Source organism: Passer domesticus, chromosome 11 (assembly GCF_036417665.1).
Source record: "Passer domesticus isolate bPasDom1 chromosome 11, bPasDom1.hap1, whole genome shotgun sequence".
Classification (NCBI taxonomy): domain Eukaryota; kingdom Metazoa; phylum Chordata; class Aves; order Passeriformes; family Passeridae; genus Passer; species Passer domesticus.
In genome coordinates, this window is record NC_087484.1 from 33,297,511 (window position 1) to 33,308,993 (window position 11,483).

The 11,483-nt window shown below is 55.7% G+C and overlaps 1 long non-coding RNA gene across 1 annotated transcript; it reads right to left on the reverse strand.

Moving 5' to 3' along the window:
* Positions 1-10,357: 10,357 nt before the first annotated feature.
* On the reverse strand, positions 10,358-11,252 carry LOC135278887 (uncharacterized). The gene is made up of 3 exons (XR_010346265.1): positions 11,145-11,252; positions 10,845-11,034; positions 10,358-10,582 (listed from the first exon to the last, which is right to left on the reverse strand). It is a non-coding gene; the product is annotated as an uncharacterized LOC135278887 (long non-coding RNA).
* Between the last annotated feature and the right edge of the window lie 231 nt (positions 11,253-11,483).

Consider the following 11,483-nt stretch of genomic DNA (forward strand, 5'->3'; position numbering starts at 1 on the left):
CCCAGTCCATGCCTGTCCCAGTCCGTGCCTGTCCCCATCCATTCCAGCCTGTTCCAGTCCGTGCCTGTCCCAGTCCATCCCAGCCTGTTCCAGTCCATCCCAGCCTGTCCCAGTCCGTGCCGGTCCCTTCCCAGCCGCCGTTTCCCGGATCCTGCCCCTCCCGCCCCCGGAGCTGCCGCCGGACGCCCCCCAAGGTGCTGCCGGGGCTCGGGGGCTTCGTGTTGGGCTTCATCTGCTGGGCTGGGGCTCGGCCTCCCCTGCGGGAGAAGGTGAGGGGGGTCCCCGGGGGTCGTGTCCCCCCTCAGAGTGCGTCTGACTCCCCCACGTCCCCCCATGCCGGGGTCACCCCCTTTTCTCTGCCCAGAGCTCCCGACCCAGCTCCTGCTCCCCCCTGGGAGGGGCTTTGGGGACTCCCCCAGGGACCCCCTTGAATCCCCATTCCGGGGCACTGGGACCCCCCTGCATCTCCTTCCCCAGTTCCAGGACCCCCTGCACTCCCTTGTCCTGCACCAACACCCCCTGCACCCCCTTTCCCGGGTATCCCCCTCTGCCAGCCCCTGGATTCCCTGTTTCCATGAGCCCAGGGACCCCTGGACCCCCATTCCTGGCTAGCCTGGGGCACCTCACCCCCAGGCCTCCCTTTGCTGGGAAACCCGGGCTGGGCACGGGGCTCTGCAGCTGCTCTGGGATTTGTGATCCCCCAGAGGAAAGGGAGGGAACAGGAGAGAGAGAGACAAGGGGATCGGCAACCAGGGATCGCAGTCCCAGCTCCCAGTTCTGCTCCCTCAGGGCTGGGACCTGCAGCCACAGGAAAAATGGATCCAGGATCCCAGTTATCTTAGGTTGCAAATAGGGGAATTCTATTCCTATCTGTTAGAGGTGGGGCACTGATTGTCTGTTCATTGGGCACTTTTCTTAATCTCTTCCACAACCAATCCCCCCCCCCCCGCCACTTTGTACAAGGGCAGGCAAGGACAGGACAAGGGAGAATGGATCCAAATGGAGACAGATTAGGTTTAGCTAAGGGATTCAGAAAAAAAGACTCTGCTGGAACAGGTTGCCCAGAGAAGGCGTGCATGTCCCGTCCCTGACAGTGGTCAAGGCCGGGCTGCACGGAGCTCCAGACAAGCCGGTCTAGTGCAAGGGCTCCCCAGCCACAGCAGCGGGGTTGCAGCCACGGGATTTTTCAGATCCCTTCCAAGCCCAACCATGGCACGACTCCATGATTCTGGGATGCTTCCCCTCCTCATCCTCTGGCAGAAAGAGAAACTTGGCCCCAAGTTCCACACTGCAGCCCATGTCTTTTGGCAGCCTGCAACTGTCTCAAGAGAGGATGAAAAGAGATGACATTACTGACACGATTTCCCTTTTCAACTTGAAAATTCAATGCTGCACTCCTGTCCACTCTGGCAAAACTGTCAGAAGAGGCAATTCTTCCCCATGAAATACTTCGTCTCACCCAAAGAAGAAAGAAGCCACAAGCCAGCACTCTTCTTTATTGCTCCATTGTTTTCTTTGGTTATTTCTCTAATAGGAATGACTTTGGGGTGTGATTTGTTTCTTTCTCTCTTTCGTTCCGCGGGGCACAGCAGCAGCAGCAGCGCTTCTCTCCATGGGTCTTCCGTTCGACTTTCCACTGGCTCCCCATCTCCTTCTCGCTCTCACACTCGCTCTACTCCCGTCCCGTCCCGTCCGTGTCCCGCCTCTCCCGCCCGGCTCACGCTGCGTCCCGCACGGCGCCCCTCGGCGGGGCCGCCCCGTGCCCGCCGCTGCCCGGCCCGCCGTGCTTCCGCCTCCGCCGGGCTCTCTCCGTCCCGCCCGTGGCGCCGCTGGAGGTGCCGCTCGCTCTGCTGCCGGCGGAGCAGCACGGTCTTTCGGCTCCGCCCGGCGCGGGCTCTGGCCCGGCCCCGGCCGAGGCCCCGGCCCCGAAGGAAGCCCCTGCCGCGGTTCCGCCCGCAGCCGCCCCGCTGCCGCCCGGCTCCCGGCCCGCCGCCGACAGCGCTGCCGGCAGCTTCCCCGCTCCGAGCTCCGCCGCTCGCCAGCTCGGCCGCCGGCCCCGAGCCGCCGCAGCCCGGGGCGGCTCGGCAAGCAGCAGCGCGCCGGGCGCTCGGCTGCCCCGGGCACAAGAGCGAGAGCGCGGTGCCGCCCGCACGGGCGGAGAAGCCTCGCCCAGAGCAGCTCTGCCGGGAGGGCCGCTGCTGGGCAGCGGCGGCTGCGGCAGCGTTTACTCCGGGACCCGGTAAGAGACGGGGCCGGGTCGGAGCGGGGCGGCGGGCGGCGAGCTGAGCCCGCCGCTGGCCTTGGCTCGCAGGCGGCCATCAAGCGAGCGTGCCGGGAGCGCGTCTGGGAGTGGGCGCGGCCGGTGAGGGAGCGGGGCCCGCGGAGGAGCCGGCGGGGCGAGCCGGGCGGGGCTGAGGCGAGGCCCGGCAGGGCGGCAGGCGGAGAGGAGCGAGCGTGGAGAGAGCGGGGCCCGCGCAGCGTGCCGGGCCGGGCAGTGGCGAGCCGCGGCGGGGCCGGGCAGGGGGCCCAAGGCGCGGCGCAGCATCGGCCCCGCTGTCGGCATCGCGGTCCCCCCGCAGCACAAGGGCGCCCTTGTGGCCCTGGAGCTGGCGCTGCTGTGGAAGGTGTGGCGGCCCGGCTTCCATGGCGTGGTGCGGCTCCTGGGCTGGTTCGAGGTGCCCGACGGCTTGGCGCTGGTCATGGAGTGTGCGGAGCGCAGTCAGGAGCTCTGGCACTTGCTGGAGGAGCGGGGCTTCCTGACGGAGCCCGTGGTGCGGGGGCTGCTCCGCCCGGTGCTGGAGGCCGTGCGGCACCGCAGCAGCCGCGGTGTCTGCACCGCGACATCAAGGCCGAGAACATCCTCGTGGACCTGGGCACGGGCCAGGTGAAGCTCATCGACTTCGGGTGCGGCACGATCCTCCAGGACATGTTCTACACCCGGATGTCAGGTGAGCCCAAAGCCGGGCCCAGCCGGGCAGCGGAGGTTCCCCCCTTTGCTGGCAGAGGGGAAACAGGGAGGGAGGGAGGGAGAATCCTTCTTCAGCCAGCTGCAGCCCAGTTGCTTTTTGGCAGGGCAGGGGCTGGCTGTTGTGGAACGGGAGCTGGCTGGGAGGGAGGGAGGGAGCAGCATGGGCCTGATGAGCTGCGCCCGTGTCCCATAGGAATGCCGGAGTACAGCCCAGCGGAGTGGATCCTCTTTGGCTGCTCCCATGGCCAGCCAGCCACCATCTGGTCCCTGGGCATCCTGCTGTACGAGCTGTGCTGTGGGCACCTTCCTTTCCACAGAAGATGTGGAAAGGCCATTGGAGCCACACCATCCAAAAGACCTGGTTTTCCCGTGCCTCTCCCTGGCTAGAGGCAGGGCCCCTTTAGCCGTGGTTATTCTTTCTTTCCTGGGCATTCATACTAGAGGTACCTTTTAAGGGGATCTGACAGATCATACCCAGCAGCTTGGTCATGGCAGGAGGCTCCCTTCACCTTACTGGAACTCCCTCGATTAGTGTTTCCTTCCTTGAGTTGAGTTTTCCCTCCTTGTGCTGCTAAGACAGAAGTGGGTTTCCCATCCCACGTTCCCATGCCTTCCCCATGGTCACTCAGGAAGAAGCACAGGTCAGCTTGTGGGATGTACTCTCACAGTAGCTGGGGGACGTTGGGCTCTGACTTTGGGGCCTGTGACTTGCACTAGTGCTGCATTTATCTTACCTCCTGCCTCATCTCCCTCATTTCCTCTTTAAATTCTTTTCTGAGGTCCTTAACCACAGCACAGACTGCATCAGGCCTGCATGGGGCCATTGATCACACTCTCATTATTTCTAAGCTTGTTGGTGGCAGAGCCCACTGTCTCTGGGTTGGTATGGGCATTAATGGTTGCAGTGAAGGTGGTGTATTGAGATGGCCCCAGATTTGCCAGACTCCACAGCATTTGGGTGCTCTGATTTCATCTTCGATCTCCTTGGTTCTACAGGGGCGACTGCTGCTGGCTGTGGCTGCCCTTGCAGTTCAGCTGGAACCTGGCTGGTTGTAATGTCTGTGGGTTTCACTCCTGCACCGTCAGACTCTTCCTCTTTGAGGCAGGGGGAGGGTTTCTCACCAGCTGGGGATGTGTGTGTGCTCCTTCAGCATCTGGCCACCTCTTTGTTTGGGGAAGGGTTTTCTTTTCTGTTCTTCCTTTTCACCTGTAGAATTTCTTGCCAGTGAGTTGCTAATGGCAGGTGATTGCTGGGTGCTTCAGACAAAGGGAGAGCTCTGTTTCTTTGGGAGTTTTCCCTGGGGAAGCAGGAGGAGGGCCAGAGCTACTGTGGGATTTGGGCTGGGGGAAGGGGCTGGGTGCAGCTCCTAGCCCTGTCTTGGCTTTGGAGGAGCACTGTGGGAGCCACTGCTCTTGGGGAAAGGAATTCCACTGCTGCTGCAGGAGCCCAGCCCAGAGCTGCTTCCTCTGCCGTGGGGTGAGTCTCTGCTGGTGACAACAGCCACTGAACTGGGACCTTATTAACACCCACCTCAATAAAGGAGACACCAATCCCCTTCTGCTCGGATGCCTGGGATCCTGAGCTCGGCTCTCCCTGCCCTGCTGGGAGCCCCTCACCCCTGCCTGTTAGCTGTACTTAGCCGAAGCAGGAGGCCCGAGGCATCATCTTACAAGGGTAACAAGGCTCTTCTTTTATAGGGCTTTACCTATATGCAACATTGACATACGATTCTTTCAGTCTTAAAGAATAATCTTAAATTTCATTCACGTGAATTTTGACCTCTGTAATATTTGTGTACGATAGATTTGAGTTAACTCTGTTCTGAATCATGTCTTCATAGAATCATAGACTCATGGAATCACTAAGGTTGGGAAAGGTCTGTGAGACCATGGAGTCCCAGCAGTGCTCGATGCCCAGCTTGTCCCCAGCCCAGAGCCCTGAGTGCCACCTGCAGGCCTTCCTGGGACAGCTGCAGGGATGGGCACTGCAAAGCTCCCTGGGCAGCCCCTGCCAAGGCCAGAGCAGCATTTCCCTGGGGAAATTCCTCCTGGTGTCACTTCCATCTCCTTGATGTCATCCTCCACATCTACTTCCATATCCTCAACCTGCTCTTCCACGTCCACCTCCATAATTTCTTCCTCATTCAGCACCATGTCCACTTCCATCTCCTCCACAGTGTCTCTGTTAGTCTGCAAGAGACAGCACAATGTCACAGTGGGGTTCCTGTCCCACACCATCCATTGCCACGTGGCTGCAGCCTGCTCAAGCAGGCTGCCCCCTCCCTGGAATGGCACAGTACCTCCACTGGCGCAGCAGTGCTCATCCTGCTGGGATTGGTGCTCCAGAGCAGGCAGCAGGAAAAGGCCAGGCAGCAGCAGCAACAGCTGAGTGCTGACGGGCAGAGCGCAGAGCGAGCGCCAACTGAGTGCTGGCAGCAGGCAGAGTGTCTGCTGTGGTGGTTTCCAGGTGCTGGACGTTCCACCTGGAACACTGTGGGAGCTGTGATGTCACAGAAGTTTCAGGGCCGCTCCACACTGGGAGGTGGGCGTGGTGGAATGATGAAAATCTTGAATGGTTTGGCTTGGAAGGGACCCTAAGGATCATCTGGTTCCAAGCTGAGCAGCCTCCCAGCACAGCAGGTTGCTGCGGCCCCTGTCCAAGCTGGCCTTGGATGTTGGTGGGCATGGGGTATGCACAGGCTCTCTGCGCTGGTCCCTGTGTCAGGGACAAGCACCCTGACAGGAAAGAACTTCTTGCCATCATGGAATGGATTCCAGCTCTTGCAGTTTCATCCCATTCCCCCTTGTTCTGTGACTTCAGTTGCTGACAAAGAGTCCTCTCCCACTTCCCTGTGGGTCAGGCTGTTCCTGCAGTGTCACACATGTGGCTGAAGCTGCAGCCAGGAGAGAGAGAAGCCAAGCTGGCAGAGAGAGGAAATGGGGAAAGTGACATGAGAGATGAGAGGAGAAGGAAAAAGTAGAGACATGCAAGGCATTGGGTTGGGTGGGCTGTGGCATTCCTGCCTTTTATTAGAGGCCAGGTTCTCTGGTGCACTCAATGACTGTGTGATTGCGGCGTGTCCACAGTGAGCCCGTGTGAGCGAGCTGCACTCCCAGAGGCCGGAGCACACTTGCTTCAAGTGCTGATGAATGAGGCCAGAGATGGGTCTTTGTGTGGAACTCCAAACGCTGTGCATTGCCATGAAGAGGGTCCAGGGCCAGAGAGAAAATGAGGCTGGGGTCTGAGGGTTTCATTCGGGGGGGAGAAGGGGTGAAGCCAGGACCAGCAGGGGAGAAGAGAGAGGAGAACATTCTCTGGAGAGTAGATATAAGGAAAAAATGGCAGTTGAAGTGGGTGATAGCAACAAAACCTGCGGATTGCAAGAGGCTGCAAGTGGCCATGGGTGAGAGCCTTGCATTCAGAGGGGTTTCTCTGTTTCACCTTGGTCCCCTTTGCCCTAAGGTATTACAGTTGCAATGAGAGGTCCCTGGGCCTCCACAAGTGCCCCCTTTTTGTTTTCAAGAATGAAGGCTTCTGCCATGGACTTTTGCAAGCGTTGAGCAAAACTGGATAGAATAACCAAGACAATGAATACAAGAAACAAAGCCCACAAAACAGTCTTGACTAAATCACAGAATCACAGAAACATGAGTTTGGAAGAGACCCCTAAGATCATCAAGTCCAACCTATGCCCTAACATCTCAACTAGACTATAGCACCAAGTGGCATGTCCAGTCTTTTTTTAAACACATCCAGTGATGGTGATTCCACCACCTCCCTGGGAAGACAATTCCAGTGCTTTATTATTCTTTCAGTGAAAATTTTTTTCCTAATATCTAACCTATACCTTCCCTGACGTAGCTTGAGACTGTGTCCCCTTGTTCTGTCAGTTGCTGCCCGGTGGAAGAGACCGACCCCCACCTGTCTACAACCTCCCTTCAGGAAGTTGTAGAGAGCAATAAGGTCACCTCTAAGCCTCCTCTTCTCCAGGCTAAACAACCCCAGCTCCCTCAAATGTTCCTCGTAGGGCTTGTTTTCCAAGCCCCTCACCAGCCTCGTTGCTCTCCTCTGGACACGCTCAAGTATCTCAATATCCTTCCTAAATTGAGGGGCCCAGAACTGGACACAGTACTCAAGATGTGGCCTCACCAGTGCCGAGTACAGGGGGAGAATGACCTCCCTGCTCCTGCTGCTCACACAAGTCCTAATGCAGGCCAGGATGCCGTTGGCCTTCTTGGCCACCAAGGCACATTGCTGGCTCATATCCAATCGGCTGTCAACCAGCACCCCCAGGTCCCTTTCTGCCTGAACACTATCCAGCCACACCGTCCCCAGCCTGTAACGCTGTAGGGGATTTTTGTGGCCAAAATGCAGAACACGGCACTTAGACTTATTAGACTTCATATTGTTGGACGTAAAGATGAAAGCCAGCCTTTCATGCCCCAGTCTTTCAACAGTCCAGTGAGCCAGTCGTTGTTGCCTTTTGTCTGGATCTTATTGATTTGATCTGTGAGCAGCTGGCCGCTCTGGTATACTGAGTCCCTATGTGAGAAGAGGTTGACATGTGTGGCCATGGGCAAGAAATTGTGGCTTGGCTGTGGAACCACCCATGCGAAGGCATGCGGCATAGTTAGGAGCATCCAGCTTCCTGCTGCAGTGGCAAGAAAGGACAGCATCCTTTGACTTCAGCTAATTTACTAGTGGGTGGAGGCTTGGGTGGCCTGAAAGTAAAGAGATAGGGAGATTGCAATGTGAAACTGAAATTCTGGTCCCACTAAACTTTCTCTTCTGTAAGGCAAGGGTTTGAAGTCTTCTTATTAGAAGAATCAAATATCAAGGCTAGAATACAGTTTTTCCAATTGTTAAGCGGGATATCGCAGTTAGTGGTGTCTGAGCTCTCTTGGTGTTGGTGTGTGTGGTCCACACTGCTTAGGAGATCTTCTTCTGTCCTTCTTCTTCTTTTGCAGGCTGCTGCTGTCTCTCTTAGGCTTTTGTTCTGTTTTTCTGATGGTGGCTGTGGTGTTTGCCTGGCCATTGGCAGAAGAGTTTTATGTTTTTTGCTGGGATGCGTCTTGGGCCTGCTGCTGTAGAGACACAAGCATATCCTCCCTCCCAAGTAATGAATGGGAAAGGGCCCATAATTTGTTTGGATTCAGGGTCTTTGATCAAAACAGGTGGCTTTTCTTTTTATTGGGCTGCCAATTAAATATAAAATGCCTGATGACTGGGGGAGTTGTTCAAAAAGTTGAGCACATCAAGGGCCTTGGCCAGGCTCTCAATGGGAGATAATATGTGGACTCCCTGTCTCTGTTGATCAAGGATCCTTTGGATGGAAGAGTGGGCCCTCTGGACGATGGACTGTCCTGTGGCAGAGTGTGGTATGGCTGTGACATGTTTTGTAGCCCACTGGTCAGAAAACGGTTGGAATCAGTGGGAAGTATAAGCAGGACCATGATCAGTTTTAATTTCCTGTGGAACAGGGGAGGTGGAAAAGGCTAAAAAGGAACGTTTTATAGCATCTTTTGATTTTTCAGCAGCATGGGCAGGGGCAGAAATCGCAGCGTTGTCGGTGTGGATTGAGACGGGGATGTATTTTAGTCTCCCAAAAGGGGCTTGGTGTGTGATGTGTGATTGCCCGATCTGGAGAGTCTTTAGTCCTCTTGGATTGAGTGCAGCTCTGACAGAAGCAAAGGCACGTTGCTGACAATTTGGGCAGGTGGCTGCCATGAATCTTGCCTGATCTTGGGTAATTTTAAAGATGCTGAGCGGTGCAGGAATGTTTTGATGGTAGAAGTGGTGGCGGATCCTAGCCTGGTCAGAAAGATTCCGTAGGGAGGTTTGGAGAAGCATTGCTGAGGCATCTGCTCTAGCATTGCCTACTATAAATGCAGGAAGGGTGGTATGAGACCTTGTGTGCATGATATAGTGTGGGTGTTGTCTGTGGGACAGAAGAGAAATGAAAGGGGAAAGCAAATGCTCTAGTAGGGGTTAGAAATGTCTTTGAAAATGGAATTTTCGGCCCGCTGCACTAGGTCATAGACATGTGCCGAATCAGTGATCAAAGGAAGAGGTTCTTTGAAAGTGGAGAAGGTCCTAAGGACTGCAGTCAATTCAGCAATTTGGGCAGGGTGAGGATGCCCTGGCTTGGCTTTTGTCTCTTGAGCAATGCGGGCCCAGGGCAGTGCAGAGCAGGGTGGGAAGCAGAGCCCGGAGCCTTTGGAGGCTGCAAGCCTTAAACATCAGCCCCTGCAGCAGCCCAGATGCAGGTGCCACAGTTGCCAAGGCTGTCAAGGCCTTGAGAGCGGGCAGGTGGATTTTGCATCCCTGTGGGCTGATGGCGGCTCTGGAGCCAGGAGTGGCTGTGGCTGCAGCAGGAAGGGTGGCTGAAAGTTTCCTGCCTTGCTTTGGTGGCATGGCTGCAGGGGCCAGTGCAGCGAGAGCCCCCTCTGTGCTGGTGAGAGCTCAGCTCTTGGGGACGCGGCTGTGCCCCAGCCCAGGAGCAGCAGCAGTGGCCAGCGGCAGCAGTGGTGTCAGTGGGACCCCCTGTGCACAGGGACCCCCAGGCGCGGGGTGGCCGTGGCAGCAGCCCCAGGGAGCTCCAGCCTCGGGATCCCGGAACAAGTGGAAATCCCAACTGTGCAAACGCTGCCTGTGCCTCTTGGGTTTTCTTTGGTTGAGGGGATTTCGAGGTACGTTAGAAGTCTCTTTTTCTCTAACTTAGCTGTCGAAGGAAGAGTTGAGAAGTATGTGCTTCACTCTCTTAAGGTTGATTTTTATATTTTGTCTAAAACATTTTTTTGCTGGCCTGCTGAGGTTTGTTCAGCAGGTCAGCTTAAGGTACTCTTTTTGCCTCTTGGGTTGGTGTTATCTTTTATATTAAAACCTGACTATACTATGTTTACAAGAATGTTTTAATAGCTATTACTTAAGTTAGATAGTGACTTTCTACTTGAAACCAATATGTGAATGGTAATATCGTCTTTCATATGGATGCTAGCGAGAAGAAAGAGGAAGGACTGGGTACACCCAAATTTTTCTATCTATGTAGATAATACCAAACTCTTTCGTACAAGGTTCAAAACCTCTGTGTACAGTGCTCTAAATGTTTTCCGTTCACTTTGTGATTACTATTACTAGACTATCTAAATTGTTGTGACTTTTAATTCTTGACATAAAGGTGGTAACATGCTTTATGGGTTAAATTCAAAGGCCCAGGGGTCTTTGGCTACATGCCAGGGTCTCTGAACCCCCTGCCAGGGATTTAAAGCCCCCTGGCTGGGGCTGGAATCATTTAGGATGGTCAGGGGGAGGTCCGGGGTTCTGACAGTGCCCAAAGGAATGAGAAAGAGAAGTGAAGTTTTATAAAGAATCATTATTTATTTGCTGAACATCGGCAAACACGAGGATTTACAGAACACATTTCATTACAACAATCCTCATAACAACAACAACAACAATCTACTGCACATATTTCCATGGGATCCTATGGAGTAACAATCTTCAAAACATATTTACAAAGAACTACTAACCTAAGAACATATTTACAAAAAGATCCTAACTTTTCAAACATATATACACCGCCGTAATATCTGCAGCCATCATCTGCATCTGTCCTGGAAGGAAGAAAGAAGCAAAGCTGGAGTCAGCTGCCAGCACTGGGCCCAGCTGGGCCCCAGGAGCTGGGACAGGGCTGGCAGGGCTGCTGTGGCCCCAGGCAAGTGCAGGGCAGGCCAGGGCTGGTGCTTGTGGCAGCACAATCCAGGCCCCCTGTGGGCAGCGTGTCCCTGAGCGGGGCCATCCAGCCCAGCCCCAGCCTGGCGCCAGGGCAGCCACTGTGTCTGTGGGCAGGGCATGGGGAGCATCTGCCTGTCTTACTTGTGGGGCTCCATCTTCATCCGAGGACCATGGGCTCCTCCTCATCCTTCTCATCCACTTCCATCGCCTCGATGTCATCCTCCTCATCAACTTCCATCTCCTCAACCTGGTCTTCCACGTCCACCTCCATCATCTCTTCCTCATTCAGCACCATGTCCACTTCCATCGCCACCACAGTGTCTCTGTTAGTCTGCAAGAGACAGCACAATCTCACAGTGGGGTTCCTGTCCCACACCATCCATTCCCACATGGCTGCAGCCTGCTCAAACAGGCTGCCTCCTCCCTGGAATGGCACAGTACCTCCACTGGCGCAGCAGTGCTCATCCTGCTGGGGTTGGTGCTCCAGAGCAGGCAGCAGGAAAAGCCCAGGCAGCAGCAGCAACAGCTGAGTGCTGACGGGCAGAGCGCAGAGCAAGCGCCAACTGAGCGCTGGCAGCAGGCAGAGTGTCTGCTGTGGTGGTTTCCAGGTGCTGGACGTTCCACCTGGAACGCTGTGGGAGCTGTGATGTCACAGAAGTTTCAGGGCCGCTCCACACTGGGAGATGGGCATGGTGGAATGATGAAATCCTTGAATGGTTTGGCCTGGAAGGGACCCTAAGGATCATCTGGTTCCAAGCTGAGCAGCCTCGCAGCACAGCA